Source organism: Anopheles merus, chromosome 3L, assembly GCF_017562075.2.
Source record: "Anopheles merus strain MAF chromosome 3L, AmerM5.1, whole genome shotgun sequence".
Taxonomy (NCBI): domain Eukaryota; kingdom Metazoa; phylum Arthropoda; class Insecta; order Diptera; family Culicidae; genus Anopheles; species Anopheles merus.
In genome coordinates this window covers 6,123,992-6,145,482 of record NC_054085.1, presented here as the reverse complement: position 1 = coordinate 6,145,482, position 21,491 = coordinate 6,123,992, and the positions used below count along the sequence as shown (strand labels likewise).

The window sequence follows — 21,491 nt, the reverse complement described above, 5'->3', positions numbered from 1 at the left end:
GACACACCAACCGCAAAGCTCAAAAAGCCCAACTCGCGTGCGTACAATTAATTACGTGCAAAAGATTATGGCAAATTATCGCGAACCAGCTCGCCAACGGCCCCGGGGGCCTACACGCTTCCAAGCAGGCTTCCATCTGTAGCATGATACGTCATGCGGGACTGGGGAACATCGACGGGAAGATTAAATCGCGTGAGATTCACTTATTTGCCTGTGATTTCATTTCTTTTCTACCATACAAACTACCCAGCAAAAAGGGTTTGCTTTTTGGACGAGTGAGATTGAAGATGCGTATCTTTTTGTGACCTCGTTGCATAGGGGAGAAAACAATGGAAGCTCAACACGGTTTACATATGATCGCTATAGTTGTAACGAGAAGTTTTGCATCAATTTGTCAAGTCACATCTTCAAGGGTACTGTCAATGTCTGGGTGAAGAAGATATCCTTCCAACGTCCAGAAGTTATTGCCTTACCTTTAAAACTCGTGCAAAATGAAGGTCCTTGATCGTATCGTAAAATCTGTAATTGAACAAAACAACAACGAGAACCACATTAACTCCACTTCATACCAAGGTGCCCACTCAATCCATCAAGTTCGTTAAAAGCACACTAAGCCTAATCAGAATCCGGGCGCTACTATGTTCTTTCACTTAAAACAGTACCAATCCACAGTCAAGCAGAAACAATAAGCTGCCCGCATCGGGCAGGGATGTTAAGTTGGAGACGTGTTTGACTGGATTCAATTAAATTTTCCGTCAGCTTCATTCGCCTGCTTACCAATCCGGGCTAGACGACACACTCCGGAGGGGCTGCTGTAGCAAAATCCCTGTTTAATCGTTTGAATAAACACAATCTCAAGGAGGGAAGCACGTCCGCCGGGGTCAAGACAATCTCTACCCTCAAAACGAATCCAAAACATCCAGCCTCTATTGAAAACTCGGCCAGGAGGTGCTTGGAGAGTGTATGGCTGGGATTAAGAGTTTCCCCGTCTTTGCTGTTCTTCGGGATATTTGAAATAAAGAATAACTACTGAATGTTCTTGCTCCGGAATCACTGTTATGGCCATTGGGGAGGCTACTTGGAAACCTTATCTAATCTGCTTACTAAAATATCTTGGAACATTTGATCGATTTCAGATTTTTTCAATTCTACTAGATGAAGATGAGGACAAAGTGTCCCATTTAAATCGTAAAAAAGACACTTCTTTAAAAAATTATATCAATTGCGTTGTTGAATTTTACTGTTTTCTTCAAGAATTATTTTATTTTAAATTGATATAAGTTTTCAGAAGGTGACCACATAATCTTTTCCATATTTTGTGCAGTCATTTCCTTCGCTTTTTTTCTTTTCCTTTGCTATAAATTCCTAATGGATAATGAAACCAAAATTTAATTGGGTCGTTGGGTAATGTTAAGCCCCATCAGTCTTGGCCGGTGATTGATTACCATTGACTGTAAAACTTTAACGAACCTGGCCTGCAGCTTCTTCTAGCGGAAGTAAAATCCATCCGTTTCCCGCAAGTTTACCACTAAAATTCTAATCCTCATTCTACTGCTCAATATACCCAAATCATCGTCAAGGCAATCTACCGCAAAACAAGGATTGAACGTTTTATTTTCCAGCGCAAGTACTCGTCTCGTCGCTTAGCACCCACACCTCTGCATTGCGTCATTGGGTGTAAGAGTAGGCATATTGCGTAAATAAGCGTTCGAAACACGTGGTGTAATGGAACGAATTTGCATCCAAATACACTTTCTGTCGGCGAGATTCCCTTTCACACCGAAGCAACATGACCTGTTCCGTTCGGATGGAATCGGTAAACCGGTGTGGATTAGCCATTGATTTCGTGTGCGTGTCATTAGCTTTTTTTTGCTCCGATATTCCGTCTACCCGTAGACCGGTGTCCACCGTGAACTGAATGATAATGCACGGAAGTTTCAGATTTAGGCAACAGCAAAGGGCTCGAGGGTCAGCAACGGAACGGCTACAGACAAATAAAATAAGGCTGCTACACTTTGCGTCTGTGTTCGCTGTTGCGTTCGTCGTTTTTTGTATGTCTCTCAGTGGATTCGGCTTCAGGGCTTCATCACAAGCGCCGCCAGGAATACCAATGTAGCAAAGCGTTGTAGCTTGCGGTACTACAACTGCTCAGCCGTTGTTACCTTGCCCCAGTGACGGAGTATGTGCACATCATGAACGTACATCAGCTGCCCATGCCTGTGCCAAATGATGTCATTCTCGGAAAGCATTGAGGCTACCTAGTTTATGCAGTACGCCGTTGGTATGCAGCCCGTGGTAGTGAGTTATGCTAAAATTAGGATGATTAATTTTCGGTTGCGGTATGGGTAAATTTGCACAAACGGTACGGTTGCAACCTCGTTTATGACGGTAAGAAACTAGAGCAATGTAACAAAAGCAGTGATTCATAGCTGTCGTTTCATGATGTAGCTTATTTGCGAGTGTCAACGCGATATAGTTTTTAATGAGACTGTTTTTTATTCAAAATTGTATACATTTTATTTGCTTGCAGTCATGATACACTCCACACACTTACACTTGTACACTTCATGCAACCGTAGGCAGTTTTTTTTTTCAAATGATAACATGAAGTAACAGGTTAGCCGGTCTCATGGTACAGTCGTCAACTCGTACGACTTAACAACATGCCCGTCATGGGTGCAAGCCCCAAATAGACCGTGCCGCCATACGTAGGACTGACTATCCTGCTATGGTGGGAAATCAATAAGTCACTGAAAGCCAACCCCACAAGTGGATTGGCAGGCCTTGACCGGCATCGGTTGTTGATCATCAAAATTTCCACAGTTTTTTACATAAACTAAGCAATACGACAAAGCCGTCTCTCCTGATTAAAAAATATAAATGTTAAAATAACGATACAAACAAACGATTAAATTATACAAAGTTTGGAAAAAGTAACAATCAGCCACCTCTCACAATTGCAAACAAGTGCAATACAACACCCACACACGATAGCATCAGTTGTCTCTTGCTAACTATTGTTCACTTTTGAATTATGACTGCTTTTCCCATACATTGTCAAAACTTTATGTCAGAGGCATCTTTCCAAGCCAACCCCAGCAACGGCAATTGCATCCCGCTGTGCAACGAAGGATACATTTTCATCTTTTAGCTTCCCTTCAAATATCCTTCCTCGAGACATATCTCCCCTGAAAGAGTACGCAGTTGTAGTCAATATTCTTACACACGCGCAGCCAAGAGCGAAATATTTCAAACAATAATTACTAACACCCCCGTACAGCCAATACCATTGGCAGAAAGTTACCTCGTGCGTAAAATTGAGCGTACCCAACAGCTTCATCTTCAACGCCTTCACCTTCTGCACCGTGCCAATGGGAAACTTTCCCTCCAAGGTAGCATCTGCACATGGGCGGGTAAATTCATCTCTCCTTCACTTGGGTGGCTTTGACTTTGCAGTAAAGGAAGCGTAAACTAACAGACACACGCTTAATGAACACAGCTCCACATGACAGCGCCCGTGTAGACAAGCGCGGCAAGACTTTATTACCTGCCACCTGCCACCGTCTCGCGCCGGCCTGTGCAGCAAAAGGTCCCGAAGGGATCACATTGCGGTTACAAAACATCGCTCCTACGAAACGCACGCGCTCACCCAAGGCGGCAAAATGCGCGTTCGCGTTCCCTTTGATGGATAACGTAATAAATCTCGGTCCACGCGTCAGATCCCAGCTTCTTGCTCACTGTCTTATCACCGGACCTCATCTTCGCCGTCGGAATAAACACGGTCCAGAGGAAAACTCGCTCGCTACTACACGCTTCCCGCACCCGTCCGAAATGCCATCACCTTGCTTGGGCACCTTGCACCGAGTGTGTCAGGTCCGGGACAGGACGGCACACTATTTGTACCACTATATTGCCTTTTATGTAAATATGTTTGCTCAGCTTCGTTGCCGTCATCGTCGTCGTCGTCGACGGGGGAACACAGGGATGTGTTTTCTTTATTTCACTGCCAAGCCACCTTCCGGCACGGTTGTAGCTTGCAGTAACCTTTCTCGCCCGACGATGATCTAGCAAAGCAGGAGGAGCCTCTGCTCATCTTTGGCGTAACTTTTGTTCCGTACTGGCGGTACACGAGGCAACTCCGTCCGGAATGAATTCCGTTAGCTTGCTGCCGCTTAAATCACCATGCAACTAATAACAAATCCACTCACCGGCAGTGTATTCCTCCTTTCCACCTTCCCTTCATTTCACCAGCACGAGCATCAACACTATAAGACAACACGGTCACCGAGTCGCGCATCCTGTTTCTTAGTATCCGTGCGCAACAAACGCTTCACACCACGAACAGCAGCAGCTGCTGCTCCGTTACCAGCGCCCTTACCCTGCCTCGATTGGTTACGCTCAGAGTTTCCTCCTTTTCATCCGATAAGACGTAATCAACGCGATGAAAATCTTTGCGACGTATAGCGGTTTTTAGTTTTTCCTTCTTCAGCATCTACCCATTTATCGTACCTTCGTTTGCCCGGTAGCGCTGAGCGAACGAATCTTAATCAACATCGGGTAATGATTTTGCTTGTTTTGTCTTTTCTTTCACTCACCGACAGAGTGATATATTCTTTCTTGAAAAGAGTCAATCTTCACCTTGAAGGAGAACATGCATCAACTGTCAAGAATCGAATCATCGGTACGAAGTTCATTCTTTAACTAGAATAGATTTCTAGACTGTTTTGTCTTGTTCATGTTGATAGGGCGAAAAATTGTTCATCAACATAACAGAACAGATTTTGCATTTATGAGTCCCTTTTGTTATGTTTTGGTTGTTGTTTATATGAAAAGGTGTACAAACATAATAGTATTTGACAGTATTATTAACAAGAACATTTTCCACACAGGAAAGAATTAATAAATGGATAAGTATTCACAAAATTTCTGCTTCACTATTTTCAAAGATATTAAATTTGGACTACACATTGAACATAAATTATAGCTCAAATCCTCGAAACTATTTTATGTTTTTACTTCACCCTTCAAATAAACTGTCCAATAATCTTCCACTTCATTTTCGTATCAAATCAACAGCTCGTGTAATTTTTACCATTCATTAGTTTCCTTTGTTCAAAAGTTGAAATTCAACGTTCACACTTACCCTTATCGGTTACAAGGAGCACGATAGAATCATAATCATAATAACACATGTTTACGATTCACTGTAAACGATTGGCTAGCCGGCTATCGTTGCTTTTGGCATATGGAGCCAGACCGTTGTGGCTACACTCTTGTTCCGCAAAATTCAAACCAAATGTTCAGCACACTGGTTGCAATGTTTTGTTCTGAAAAATTCATTCTATAACCGAAACAACGCAGAGTCAGGCTCGAATACCCAAAGCTCAGATACACTCAAAAAAAGCAGAGCCTCATGACCATGGTAGGTTCGCGAAACGGGGCCAAAACTTACGACTGTTACGAGGAGAGATTTTTTAAAACCTTATACCTTGCACGCTGTACTTTTCCGTTCCATCTGCGTTTGGGGGCAAATTTGGTGAAAATTGGAAAATTGGCTGATTCGAATGCGCGTAAAACCAGTGAGAAGGGCAAAAAACACAAACACACACACACAATTTCTCGTGTGCACTTTCCGCACGGACAGAAGGCGCAACAAATGGTATTGGAAAGTTTTGAGGAAGGGCAATGGTATGGCTTTACCCCGCGCCTCGCACTCAAAACCTAGGGAACATCACGCGATGTTGGACGGGGGGTTTTAGCGAATCGTAAAAGGAAACGCACGTGTTATACGTAGGAATATTATTTACGCTCGAATGAAAATTCTATTTGCAGTATATTCTCTATTTTTATCGTCCTCCTTCAGCTGCTATTAACGTTCACTAGGGCAGCGCATGGAAAACTAAACAGGATATATCAGGATATTGAAGCAACTTTGCGCTGCAGAAGCCCTTTTTCGTTTTATTAACCTACTAAGGCACATTCTATTCACTAGGACTTTCCTGTGTATTTTTCGTTCTAATTCGCCACTTTTTTTACAAGTTGCCCATTAGGCTCCTTTTTCTTACTCCACTGAAAGGCATCAAGTCGCAAAGTTGTTCTGCACCCTACCCTCGGGTGGGTAAATTAAGATTTGCTTTCCTGAATCCCACCACCCTGTTTCGTCGGTGAAAGTGAAGTTGGAAACTTCCAAAGTCTAAATTGGCCAATAAATTTATCCCAATGCCCTTTCGACCCGCCGGATAAGCCACCTGAGCCAACCAACCCAAGCGACAGAACATGAAGGTGCAATGATCGACACCGTTGCGTACAGACACATAAAAAAAGAAAAACTGATACACACACACAATTGTTCAAAACGACTTTAGACTGACCGTTTCGCGCATTTTTTTTTTTTTTTTCTTGGTACGAAATAGAAACATTTTCCTCTCCCTCGGCTAATCAAACGTCTGTACGGCCGGTGGCGAAATTAATGTGCCATCGTGAGATTTATGCGCGAAACTCATTCAATTTATGCTTCCAATGGCCGTTTCGGGTAGTGCGTCAAGTTCTCGGACCCTTAGCAGCAAAGTTTAGCAATAAAATAGCCGTACGGCAAAGGCATTAACAAAAGAAGTCACCCAATGCGTTCGTTGTGCGCGCGCGAAAATCCAGCCACGATGAGCCACACACTAAATGGTCCATTCCGGTGGGGAGGTGAAAAGGCAATGAAAACGGACTACGCCGACGGTTTAACCTCACAGGACCCTCACACAGGGTATTTGCGAAGAAATGAAAATGAATGCGAGATTTTTAACGACGGAATTGCTTTACAACCTTGCTATCGCTGTAACAAAGTACAATAAAAACAACAAATCAATGAACGGAAAAGGACACTTTCCGCAACAACAAAAAGCACACATATTTCCCGGAAAACCTAAAAGAAAGTGCCATTAAAAAACGCCTCCAACTGCCAACTGCTTGAATGATGTCGTTCTAGTTTTGCTTTATTGCTTCACGTTCGATAGAAAATGGTTTATTGCGATTCGACAACGATTGAAGATGCCCAAACTGGTGTTTCCGAGAATCGATTTAGAGTAGAAAGTACGTTCCCGGGGTTAAGGGTCCATTAAAAGTAAAATATTTCACTGACTGCTGAATGCTCTTACAGCCGGAGTCGCTTGGAATTTAGATTTAATTTGAGTTTTTTTTGCATTCCAACACATTTTGCTCTGCCTCGCTGTGCCATAATGAAACGACCGAATACCCGATACAGAGACATACGCTGTGTAACACCTGGGACTTCAATGTTCTCCCTACCGGGCGAATCCAAACAGTCATAATGTTCAGAAGAGTCGTCCAATTATCCGCTCCATAAAAATAACCTCCCGTATCACGTATCTTCATTTGACACCAGCTGTCCACCATCATTCATGAGCCTTCCCAGTCTTTAAGTCCAAACGTAGAACTTAAATCTACGCCCATCTCTGTAGATTTCTATCAAGCAGCGAGCGGACGCTATGGTCCAGATTTTTCTATCTCTTGCGACCCACTTCCGGAGCGAAACTCACTCGTCACTGGCGCTAAACATACGCCCTGGAGCAAAAACCTAATGCGCAACCAGTCGAATCGTTAGTCTCGGAACGTGTCCGTAAATAGTTGCATTTTATTCCCTTATCCAACCATACACCCTTCGATGAGTATGGGTAACGGTCGTCTGGAACGCAAAAGCTCCCCCCTTTGCCCACCCTGATGGTTGTGCAACACGCCCTGTGCCCACCATGACCGGATCGTGTGGCTTCGTTAGTCCATACCCGGTTGAGTAGTAGATGCTGCAAGGACTCGGTCGAACTAGCTCCAGCCAAGGATAAGATATCACACAGTCCTTCAGACACTAACTGACGCATCCTTTTAGTGCTTGCCCTAACGATCCACCACCGCCCGGGGATGGAATGATAAATCCATCCATCGGACCATAAACGAGTGTCTATTCCCCGGCCTTCTGACAACATCACCTTGGCCGGCCCGTTGGTAAATGGTAAAGAGATGACTGCGCCTCGCCGGCATTTGTACCGCAAACCCCGCATCGGCTCCCTCGGGTAGCCGTGTAATGACGTGCTAAGGAGCCAACTGCCAGAATCAGGACGTTTCGAGACGTGTCAGTGTCAGCATTTCTAGCGTCACTCGGGAAAACGGTATACCTCCACCCCTGCTGGCCCAGCTCTTTGTCACTAACGAGAATTTCTTGTTTATGAGCTTCTTTTGCTAATAATCCCTTTCGCTGTCTGCTTGCGCAACCGTACCATTGCCATCCATCGGCAGGGATCAAATCTCTCGCTGTAATGAACTGGAATTATTGCGTTCACCCGCCCCGGAGTGGAATCGGAAATGGTGTGCCCGGTGGCTTCAGCACCGTTCTGTCGCGTGTCATTGGCAATTCGCACGATAAGGGGGAAATGATGGTGAATGCACAAATTAGCAACGGTATTCATTGCGTCACTTCTCTTCCCCAATGTTCTCCCCGGGTGGGTTCACGTGGTTTCCGGCCATTCCGACGCAACCTTTACAGACCGGTCGCAAATAGTGACGACTCACAAAAGGCACCGTAAATATTATGATATTTGCTGTTTTACTTTTATAAAAGCGGCACACATCCCTCGGGCCAATGACCAACGACATGTGCAACACGTACGAAGGAGAGCTGAAACTGGTTAGATTCTTCCATTGGAATGAATTGGATGAGTGATTAGACACCAGACTGATTATGGTTACTGTTGCGCTTTTTTGAATGACACTCACACACAGAATGCGAATAAACACTGCTGTGGAATTATTTGTATCGTACGATCCTTTTTTTGTGGTTAAAAGTTACAAATCAGGTAATAGCAATGCTTGTAATATGCATATTGTATTATTTGTTATCTATAGTTTCACTCTATAAAAACTTTAAAATCTATGTGAAGTATTGTACATTTTACTCGCCCAAATCATCGATGCAGGTATACAAAAGTTATTCTAACTTATTTAAAAATTAACAGATTTTTACGAACTTTTTTACTTTCACGACCCTGTGATGACTTTTTTTCTATAAGCTGACCTTGGGCTTGCCAGACAAATCGCCCGGTATAGTTGAATCCTGCATATTACACGTTCACGTGATCATAACGGCGTTCCTATAAGTAATACGTAATTGTCTCTTTGTTATTTTTAGTAGTAGCACTTACTGTTGTATGATAATCATGCGTTAAGCGGCTTGATAAACAATAATTTGATTTGATAAACAATAATAAACATAATTTCTTGTTTGATTTGAATTACAACAGAGATGATAATATTAACTCAAACTATATTATTTAAGGTACGCACTGATGTAGGGAGTAAAATTCACATAAAAAATGTTCTGCTGAACCCTTTTGCTAGTATGAAATAACTGTGGAACGTCACACTTATTATCACATTTCTTTTCTCACTTTAAGCTTTTTGTAATCCTTGACTTTGACTAAAAGATACACAAACATGTATTATACGATTTCGTACATTACTTTTTACAACAATAATTTATTGCTTAGTTGACAAGTTGAGCTTTAAAGTAAGCTGAACAATAACATATTTGAAATTTGATACGAATATTAAAAGCTACCGGAACTGCATGCCTTATGTATGCATTCCTCTCATTCTACACATCAGTAAATATCAATGGAAATATGAAGCAACTGCTAGTAACCTGTGTTGGAAAAACAACGAGCCATATTTTCGCACCGCAACACAAAAGCATAGCTCAAATTTCAAACATGCATGCTCGAGCGCAGCTCCGGTATGCTGATTCCGACAACAATTTAGCAAATTGTTTCACTTCAATGGGACGCTTTCAAACTACGCACGACTTGGTTGTGTTGCAATCGCCACCAGCGGGTCTAGAAAATGGACCACACTTACCCCGCTGCTGAAAAAGCGATTCAATAAAGCTCAACTCCACCGGACCATAGCCTTCCAGTTTGGCACACTCGGTCACTGTGACGAATTCGTGCAGTTCCTTTTTCGGACCAATGTTTCTTTGCAATTTTGAAAGCCTGCATGCGAGGCTCCAAATATTCGCGTGCATAGCGTCAGTGCCTTTCCCACGAAATTAAGCAATCCGTTCTAAGCACACATACGTGTGTGTGTGTGTGTGTGTGTGTGTGTGTGTGTGTGTGTGTGTGTGTGTGTGTGTGTGTGTGTGTGTGTGTGTGTGTGTGTGTGTGTGTGTGTGTGTGTGTGTGTTGTGTGTGTGTGTGTGTGCACGCACTCACAAACACACAGAGTCTTTCACGCGGAAGTTCTCGCCGCCGGAGCGACTTTCAACATCAAACGTCGGGTTAATCCGTCAGCCAATTGAAATGTCACTGGCCGCGCAAAGGGATGTCAAACCGAAACCGTTGCGAAAGCCTGCCCAGAAGTGCGTCAGCCTTTGGCGGCATGTGTGTTAAAATGTCAATCGCGGTAAACACTGGCCACTGGACATACTTTCGCGTGACATGGTTTCACTTCCGCGAGCTAGCCAGACCGAGGCGGTGCAGCAATTATTAGCTGCGCTACTGTGCGTTTGTGTATGAAGGGTGAAGTAAGATGTTAGTGCTATTGGCAGGGCAGTAGTTCACGACAAGTCGCTGACAAGACGTCCTTTTAGATCCTGACACACGGTATGGTGCGAGTAAAATTGATCGACTGGGGACAAGAGCGAAATGACAAGATGAGAAATGTTCAAATCATAGATCCAATCGTTTTATTTATCGCAAAGACTTGAAATGGTTAAATTTTACTCGTGCAACTTCATACTCGTACTGAATACATCATACATATCTTGTGCTAAGTAATCGGAATTCGGCTGTCTGCTTACCTAGATAATATTTACGATAATTCGCTCCCGAGAGTAGATAACCATTCGGAATGAAACGATTAAACTCTAATCCAATTAGTGAGCCATCCTGTTCAATTGCTTTATATTTCACTTTGCTCAACAAAATCGGCACAAATTTGCTACATACACCCACACGGTAAACTATTTATTAATTAACGCCTAATTTTAATGCCGCATGCGTACCGGGATGGCACTGTCATGCAAAAGTCGCGTTAATTATAATTCTTTCACTACACATAGACACACACTCACACGGCGTATCACGTTGTACAGTTTGGGTGTTTAGATTATAGGTTTAGTGGTGCCATAATTGGCACAAACCGTTCAATGTTCCTTCCCTTTCCACGGGTTCATGTTCTTGCGTTGCATCATGCTTGTGGCAAACTTCACACAACGTGTATAAATTTCCAGAGCACTCCTTCTTCTCTTCTTCCCTCTTCCCCATTCTCGTTGGGAGATCGGATTGCGAATAGGTTAAATTCCTGGCCTCCGGGTTGCCAATTGCCAGCTGATCCGATACCGAGAGCATAACGTTCCGGATTTGCATGGCCGGATCGAATGTTGGAAAGGAATAGAAAAAAAACACGCTCCAAAATGAAGAGCGTCGCTCCGACCTAAAATTACTCAAATTGTTGAAATTCATTCGATAGTGCCTCGAATGCTTAAAGGCTTGCAGGCGTGTGAAAAACGCCGGATGTGAAATAAAGACAAAACGATGCTTTGTTTTCTTCCTGTTTCACGGAATATCCAGAATATCCGCAATAACGATGATTTTTTCACATACTACAATTGGTACTTATTCAAGCAAAATTTGTAGCGAATTTGATAGGAAAATGTTTCTCGCATTTCTTTGTAGTTTATATGCATCACGATCATTTTGAACAATTAAGTTAAAAAAATATTTTTTTGGTTAGTTCTATCATTACCTGATGAAAAGTTTAATGAAAACTAAAACAACAGTATCAAAAGAATCCAACTCCTGCTCACCTGAAAGTAAACACAAAAATAGCGGTCATTAGTCTTCAATATTTATTCAATTCCGGCTCAAAATGCTTTCATTTTTCTTTCACACGGATCAAAAAACAACAAGCACCCTATCAACAAATATTTGCCTCCAGCAAACCCACGCTTAGATAATATCGGTCCCGTCAACGTCAGAGGATGGCAATGTCACAAAATCCAAAAGTCTGCCGAAAAAAACCAGCTCCCCGATCGATGCTCACTACCAGCCATTGTTGGTGAAACTTTCATTTTCTATCGCTTTCAGCTCACTCACTCTCACCGTAGCAAAAATTTCTCCAGCTTCTTGTGCGGCTAAAATCGCCAACGTGACTAATGAACTTCCGCCCATACCATGATCGATGTCAATGCACGGTGCGCGGTTACGGTGATAACCGAAAAGAAACCTGACATCCCCGACGCTTCTTTTGGCGATCCTTCTCGGCTCGTTCGTTTCCGCACTTTCCTCTCGCGTCTCAGGCAGAAGCAATGGTGCGGAGACAGATCCGATACACTACTTTAGCGTCTATTTGAACTCTCAATTAGTGTCGGATCGGTATCGATGTCAGCCGAGAACGAAGAATTATGCCACGTTACGTCACCGAGTGGAGAGGAGGAAGGGGGTAAAGCGTTGTTTAGAGGAACAGCTGTCAATCGGAATTGGAGTGACTGAAGATGTTGGGTTCAATCAGTACTATAGACGGTGCCAAATTAGCGCACTAATAACCTTCGCTTTTGAACGTCCTTAATCACCTATGTTGCTTTAATTTGTGAAAATTAAAACGGTTCAAAAGTATTTTTAGGATATGCTAAACAACGCAAAACAAATGCAAACTCAAATTACGAGCATAATATCGTATTCTGTACAGTATCGAATTTTAGTTCTCTCCAAAACTAGTCCTTATTTCATTTTTATTCCATTCAAAACCCTTTGCTAAATCACAATCATTTTGTGCGGGAAGAATAAATCGTTCCCTTTCCGGTAAAAATGACGACTGAACAAAAGACAACACATCCAACCGAGTGAAAGTCGTTACAAAAAATGGCACAAAAAATCAACAATGCCAGCAGAAATCCATCCAACAGACATGTTCTTGACTCGGTTCAAGCTGCGGATCAAATATGACAGAGTAAATGTTAGGATTACAAATATTGAGCAGAATCTTTCGATTGCGAAACTACGCGCCACACAATTCCAATGCCCGTGACGAACCGGGCACGGCATGGTAAAAGACATCACTCCGATCGAATGGCACTCTTGACAAAGGCACCAGCTTCCAGCATCCAGCACGGCGAGCGGCTTTCAGCGCGGCGATTTGGAGAAACTGCGAAAATCAAAGAAAGGCTTTCCGCGTGTCTTCCCCTCTGCCTGCCACGCTCGTGTCCATTTCGCTCATTCAAACAATCGGGTTTGCAAAGCGTATCCACCAGCCGCCTCATCATCGATTGAGTGCGATGGAAATATTTCATGCGAATTTGTCCCATTTCCGGCCCCCTCCAGGCCTGCCACCATGAGTGGATGAGTTGGCATGAATGTCAGCCGTCTGCCGGCTGACTCTATTGGTTTGGCAAAAGTCACACCATAAGGACCATCATCCACATCATACAACCCGCACAGCGCGACACGATGGGCAACGTTTCGTAGATCGAAAAAGTGGAATGTAAATGTTTACCATACGCTCTTTATAGAGGGTGCCCTTTTATTGCAATTTCATTTTCAATCGCTCAGTTTTATTTCTATTCATTACACGTGATCCAGTGCAAAAAAAAACCCACACCCAAGGCCACTTCGCAGAACAGGACTGGTTTCTATGATGGGCACTTCGTCAACATGTCGATGCAATTTGTTTCAGATGAAGCGTTTTTAGTGAATTCTGTCTATCAGCCTATGGAAATAGTTTTAGCTTAAAGCAAAAAAGAATATCAATTTTACTCATCAAATTGAACCTTTTGTTTGGCTAGTCGTCAAGTGAGATGGGACAATCGTCGCTGTGTTAGCCGAGAGTTGTAGAAAATTAAACAATTGATTGCCACCAGCTGTGACGACCAAATTAGAATCAAATATTTGTTCTACATTCCCTCCACGTTCAGACAACTAACACATGAGACAATTTGATCAGAATTAGGATTTTGTTTTAGTTTATAATAAAAAAAAACAAAACCAATATTTGCGATAGTCCTATCCGTTTCCATGAAATATTTCGCTATACCGATTGCCAATGTTTTAGAAACTATGTCACACAATCAATGAGGAGACCAATTGATCATCACGAAAACTAAAGTATTGAAATTCGCTTGGTGTTTGCACAGTTGCGCAAAAATCAAAATAAAATCGCTTCGATTCCAATCAGAAAAATAAACTTGCATTATATCCGTAACAATCGACAAGTTATGCTATAGTTATGTTTGCTACTTCGTCAGCCTACTGTTAATAACACTCTGCCGTGTTTCATTATGATCCCTGAGTTTATCCAACCTTGTCCACAGGTTATAAGCCACGATGAGTTATGCAGATGAAGTCATACACCCTTTAAAAGCTTCCTACATCAACCTTCATCCCGTGCATGCTTGAAGCGTGTCAAGTTAATCATGATCACGAGAGAAGATTTTACTACTAAAACCATTAGAAAAGATGCACATTACTTCCTTCCTTAGTCACCACATACACACATTCACAGCGTGTTTAACATACATGAAAAAAATCATAATTAAATGCTTGCACCAGCGATGACGCAATATTCGCTTACCATAAATAAACATTCCCAGCGAACTTCTCTCGAACGGATGGGCGGTAAGTTTATTCTTAACCACAAACCTCTGTGCGCCCTGCATGACCCTTGCGCTTGAGATGGTCGTATGAAGATCCGATGACGTTCTACCACGACATCATAAATCAATCACTCTCGTCACCCACCAGAACTAAAATTACTACAGCTAAAAACGCTTCAGCCATTCAGTTTGAGAAGAGGAAGGGGCAACCAGTTACAGTGCCCAGCGTCATTTGATGGAGTTAGATCTTTTTGTCTGTCTCGCCCATTCCATTTGTAACGCCAAGATGAAGTCGTAACCGAGACGAGACGGATGTTTCACGACCTCACGCCCCTTTTGGCCTCCTTTTTCGGTTCACTCGGAAAGGTTCTTGAAATCGGAAATGGCTCGCAACTGTCCTTTGACGCCTTCTGACAACCAGAACAGGGTTTCAAGAGAGGACAAACAATTATTTACGCCCCCAACGTAAGAACGCGCCTCATCATACGAATGCTCGCATCACGCAAATGCGTCATTTTCTCGCTGATTGATGTAACACCCGGAAACGGTAAGTCTCCCGATAGAAAGAAGAGAAAAAAAGCAACTTCTTCCCCGCAAACACGACACGAAATCCGGACGGCTAACGGTGGATTGCTTTCAAATCCTTTTGAAGCTCAGCTACCCAACAGCATTCATCAGCTGAAGTCCAACGCACGGTGAGAGCAGCCATTCTTCCCAAGGAGATAATTCACTACTAGACACTGGACCGGATGATGCTGCGGCTTGGCTTTTTTTTCGGCTTTGCTAAACTCATAAGCCCACCCCCAACGCTTGATGGGCCAGCAACTATTGTGTCCGGCGACGCATCACCAAAAAACAATGAAATTAAGATTAATGAGTTGTGATAATGAAATCGAAAAGTAACAAAAAAAACTACAACAAAGACAAAGACGCCAAGAAGCCCAAGAACAAAGGGAAGTAACCGACACCCTCTGTGCAATCTTAATGGCTACACGAAATCGCTGTGGCTACTGGGAGGGAACTGGAACATCAAAACCACCATGTTGCACTTGGAGACGAAATTAATTACCAACCCTGACTGGACTGCATTTGACCGAGTATCGGAGACCGTGGACATCTGTTGTGCTTTTGTTTTTGGGTAGGTGGGTCACTGTTACTGCGCACCGTAGTTTATGGGACGACACAGCTGTCTGTTGTTTCAGCGTTAAGTTGGACACTATGAAGTAATGAAGTAGCGCAAGGGTTCCCACCCCTGGGCTTCAAGAGATATTGTATCATGAATTGGAAGTGGCTCGAATGTCAGCAGAACAGAAAGTGTGATTTATGAATTGTCTGTTTTATTTTTATGTCATGATTCTCGATACAAATTCGTTGTTTTTAATTGTTCACAAGTGTATTGTTTTCGTGTGTTCTACGAAACATGTGATTCTCAAACGCTTTAAAGCATTTATTAATTAATTTATTTCTTTTTTAAATTCGTTTTGAATAAATGAAGCACTTTTTTCACACCCACATAAAATAGATCGGCTTAGTATAAGCAGAAACAAAACGTTTCATAAAACCTTTATCTGAAAACCGCAACGGGCGAGGCAAGCAAATAATGCAATTTTGCTAAACCGCGAAATGCAGCTTGGGCTAGCGAATTGTGTTTTGGCTGGTTAAAACGGGTGGTTGCGTTAATTTCTGCCCGCCACAATTTGCTCCTTTGCTATTATCATTTTGGATATGCTTGCAAGAGGTTTCTAATGCGAAAATGGCGATTAAAGAAATTTAAAACACACGTTTTTGGCTTATAATTAAACTAGGCTTCTGAAATTCTTTAGGTAATTGTGTTGTTTAACATTATAGCAGCACACCATTATTTTAATGTAAATAACCATGACATGAACAAATAATTATATATTTTTTTCATTCACCTTCTACGTTTGCTTAAGGTGGGAACTCCATGTACAGCTCACAACCTCAAACTATGACCGTGCTGTGGATTTGTAAAGATCGCATGCACGAACGGTAACTATGATTTATATGCTTTACCTTTAGCGCGCCTTTGTTTCGATTATGGGCCGCCCTCTTATCACAGCCCCCAGGGGAGGGCGCACTGCATCAAAAATCTGCACGACCTTTTCAAACTCAATGATCTCCTTCCGGCGCCAATTGCAAGATTTTCGGTATCTCGAGCTCATTTCTATAACCGAAACAACACGAGACTCAAACAACTTTAGCCCCAAACGCCCCAAATAAAAAGAAACAAAGGTGAGAACGGTGAACACAAGGGGTGCATTATGCCCCACCCCTCTATCCCATCACTTTTCCAACCACCTTCTCTGCCTACCCATTTTATGTAACTACAAAGCGCTGCACCAATTCGTACTGCAGTATGGTGCATAATTCAATGTACCCTGTACCATTCTTGAGGTGAGGAATTGAAGCTTTTTTTTATCTTCTCTCGATGGTTTACTAGCACGCCGAAGGCGGATGGCAAGCGATTTGTAATTTGAATACCACACACACCAACAGCTCCGCTCACGTCAGCACACACTATCTCTCCCTCTCTCGTCTCGAGCCACACTTCTCAAGCGTTGAAGGGCACTGCTCTATACAGAGCTGAAAATATCACCGAGTTGTGCGTCAACTGCAGAAGGGTGCTTGAGATTTCTTCAAAGCATCTTCAAAGAACGCTACGAATGCATTTCTCTCCATTCTGCCTTGGCAAACAAAGCCGCTGGGGCGTCGAATTGAAAAATCTTTAGCTCAAGAAAAACACCATTCGTACCTTTGCATTCGTACGGATGCGATTTGATGCAATCATTAATAATTCATGGCCACAAACCGTACGCTCGATAAAGCTTACCGGATTTTGACGCCACAGCGGATCGTCGAAATGGAAAGATTTTATTTTCCTCGCGTGATGTTTCACCTTGTGACATTGGTGTTATTGCTGTGTTGGTAACGGACACAGTATGCTTGTAAATAATACCGTTTCATAAGAAATGTTCAGGTGGTTATCATTTTAACACCAGATTTTTTAATGATGAAGCAGATGAACCATTTTCATATGGATTGATTAACTGAAAGCATATTTACATAGCAAAAGCTCTTTTAAATATTAATCAACGAGCTTAAGCTATAAAGCATAGCTGTCAAAGTTTATCATTAATTATTTGTATAAAATCTATCTGTCTAGAGGCATTACCAAGCATTCAAAAGCGAACATGAAGTCTTATAAAAAGGAGAAGAAAAAATCGAAAACAGATCTACTAGAATAATAAACGAACGCCGATTGAACTCATTAAACAGCAGAGTCCCGCATTCTGAAACTTCATCAGAACTCCGTCGTCTTCGATGTTACGTTACCACAAACCAACCACGATTAATATCTTAGAACTCTGCAAATTTATAATCCTGTCATAAAACCGTATCCAAAACTTCTTCAATCTTTCGTTCCGTCATCCAATCTTAAAAGAGATAAAGCGCTTCAAAACAACAACCTTCACCGTGCCGTTTCCGAATACGGGAGCACCCAAAGGTGATACAAGTTCAATTGTGCTTTTTAAGGATCAACGGGCTTGAGATTTTTCAATCAAAAACTAAATCATCGTCCTCAGATGGATCCGGTATGCTTGAACCAATAAATCAAATTAATTTCCTACCCCGTTTGCTTCAACTCTACCTGCCCACGGAGAACGGAATTTACTGCTATACTGGTTGTTTAAAAATTTTAATAACCATCATCAGCCAACCGCTGACTTCCTGGTACGGCAGCCATACCCAGCGCTTATTAAATAACGTCTATTTGGATAAAGTTTGCGAACTTGGCGGCAGCCTATTGAAGCGTATAAACCCCCGGCTGCATATACTTTGCTTTTCAAACCAAAAAGTGTTTCAACTACCTTTACAACCAATCGATTCCACCATGCACGAGGGGCTTTTCATTACAAACAATTTTGTTTCTTTTTTCTCCCGCACCCTTTTGCCGTTTCGAATGGTTCAAATCGCGACCCCGATTAGCAATTAGTCGCTTCCGTCATCGGTCGCTTTGTTACATTCTGCGCATTAATCGTGTCAGATGGTTGAATTTGGGGCCATATTGTGTGTGTATGTGTTTTTATTTCTACTCATTTATTTACGACACTGCTGTACTGGCATGATGGACATCATAAATACACCTCCTTCACGGTTGATCGTTCTGCACCGATAGTCACCAGTACTTTCAGTGTATATGGTGCGTTTGAGTTTTTTTTTTATAAATTCCTCCACCAAAGACGGCAGTAAGGGGTACTAATTTTTCAAAAAGAATGCGCCACCAAACGGTAACACTGCTGTGGCTGTGGTTGGAATTGGAGTAATTGCAATCGGTTAGGCTTGCGAGTTGCGCCAAAGTCACGCTTCGCCGGTGGAGTTCGCTACAGCTGGAAAGGTTTTACGCCCTCGTCAAAGGCGCAATCGCTTCCGCACTTTCCAATCGGTTCGGTTGGTTATGGTTTGATTCGATGACCATAGATATATCATTTCGATGCGACCTTTCAACGAGCAACACCGCAAGAATTACAGCAAGAATAAATTACACGCAAATGATTTTGAGTTATTGTTTATGTATGGCTTGCAATTGTTTACTTTAACCATTGTGCTTAGGTTTACAATATTATTTTATTCTTAGGAAGAGCAGTACAAAAATCTGGAAAAGATGAGCTGTGAAAATCTTGTTGAAAATGGTTCTTGATGTTTCACTATATGCCTTACATAATTGTCAAGTAAACACTTCACAGCTATATTCATTGGAATGAATAATGAATCTCGTCTCCAAGCGATCTCTAAGTGAATCTGCTGTTACTAATCCAAATAACTTATTTAAAAAATAGATTTCCTGTAACTCACTATGGCCCATAGCTTGATGGTATGTGCTATGTGTGAAGGAACGATTCCTATTTGGTATCGAAATCTATTCACAATCTCTAAGTAATTTATCCAAAATAACATCGTATTCATCTATTTATTCCTCAGAGAAACTAACAGTAAAATTTTAAAAAATGGTCTATTGAATCAAACAAAACTTCGAATAAACTTAAACTGACCACATTTTAGTTATGTTTGCTATTTTCTTACGACAGAGCTTGGGAACGTGTCTCGTTAAGCTGTAGTCAAGTGAGTCGTTTAATGTCCTATACCATTCACTAGGCACTTCAATTTTACGCTTGTGAAATTTGGACTTAGCTCTTAAAATTGTCTATTGATATGTAAAACAAGTACACTTTCGACGCATAAAAAAACTCTTCTGTCAACTACCTTTGTAACTGTTAACCAAGCACTCCCTTTTTGCCTTTCGCTTGACCTTCGTAGTGGAAGAATCGATTTGGAATACCTACATTTCTTTCCAATTTGCCCAAAACATTCCAATTGCCTTTGGACTCGAAAGCAAAGAGCGCCCGAAAGTCACCAATTGGCAACGGTTGTCGTCAAGTGTTCCATTTATTGCAAAATTTACCTTTCGAATGTTTTATTTCAATACCCTCAAGGCCATCGGGAAGTTGAAGTGTTTTGTATCGCTGTAGGGATCTTATGCTTTCAATTATGTTTCTAAGCATACACTTCATTCTCGCTTTGCTTGTGCTGGCGCTCTTTTTATTTCGATGAATCACGGCACCGCCCGAACTGAACGACCCTAATTGAACACTGTCACCTTCCCTTCGAGGGTGTCCACATATGCACGTACCTTGTCACCCAGGAATTCCACTTCCAGGGTCATAAATTAGATCCACCTTCGACATCCCCACTGTGGATGTCACAGCAGCCTAGGTGTGTTAAATAAAAGCAAGCTTTTGACCCACAACGAATGCCTGATCTACTGTGTTCTATGCCCGGTTTGTTGCTCACAAAGCTTGTTACATTTACACACAGCGTCAGCTGTTCACAAATGGACAGCGGGCGCGTGCCTTATGACTCACGACTAGCAAGCTCCACAGCCGTGTAGCTCTGAAATCTGGCCCAACAAATGCCTTTCCCTTTAGATTTTTGTCGACCTGGTACAATCTATTTAGCGCGTCCATAGCAGGCATTCGAAGATCAACTCAACTTTGTTCCTGCTACATTTACCAACTTCAGCTGTTCCTTGTTCCTCGTCTGACGCCTCAATGGCTCTTGGTGGTCGTAAACTAATTTACAGTCGTTACAATCAAAGCAAACCAAATGACGATGGAGAACACCTTCAGCCGCCACAGTATCCATTGGACCTGAAGTTCGAGAGGCAAATGAAGCAAACCAGCACCTTCGCCAAAAACGGTAACACTCTGCGTTCTATGCGATCACCTTAATCGCCAAAACGGCCGCCACACGGCAACAATTGCACACGACAGAACGATTCTCCGCGGGAGGCGATTAACCGCTTGTCCCAATGACAATTGCAACATAATTTGGCCTCGCACGGAACAGTCGCCGTGGAAAAGAATGTACAGCAGTACTCATCCCGTGGCTTGTCGAGCGGGGACTCGTGCGTTGCACAACCGGAGTGTGCCCGAGTGCGAAAGGGTTGGCCGCATAATGAGAGGGTGATTTGTGCATAAGCTCACGAAGCTTTTGACTTAATGAATGGCCAAAGTGTGTACCAGCGACAAGATCTTTGCGGTGAAGATCGACCCAAGATGCTGCCGTGCCTAATTTGCATTCAGAAAACGCCTCCGTTCTATTGTTAATGATGAGCGGTGGGTGATTTGCTTTTTATTCCTATGAGTGTCTCATTAATCAAAGACGCTAAATTATGACATGAATACACGAAGTGTGTTTAGTTGAAAGGTACAAAAAATCAGTATTTCAACTGAAGTACTTGCACAAACTCACTGCTTAATTTGGTACACCA

At 42.5% G+C, this 21,491-nt stretch overlaps 1 protein-coding gene across 5 annotated transcripts in view; it reads right to left on the bottom strand.

Moving 5' to 3' along the window:
- LOC121598934 (proteoglycan 4) overlaps window positions 1–21,491 on the bottom strand; it is a 122,403-nt gene that overhangs the window by 88,738 nt on the left and 12,174 nt on the right. For 4 of the 5 annotated variants that reach the window (XM_041926310.1, XM_041926315.1, XM_041926316.1 and 1 more), the window contains exon 2: window positions 474–519. The exons of the other annotated variant lie outside the window; for it this stretch is intronic. The gene's annotated coding sequence lies outside the window, so the exon portion shown is untranslated. The remainder of the gene's footprint in view (window positions 1–473; window positions 520–21,491) is intronic. 5 annotated transcript variants of the gene reach the window in all.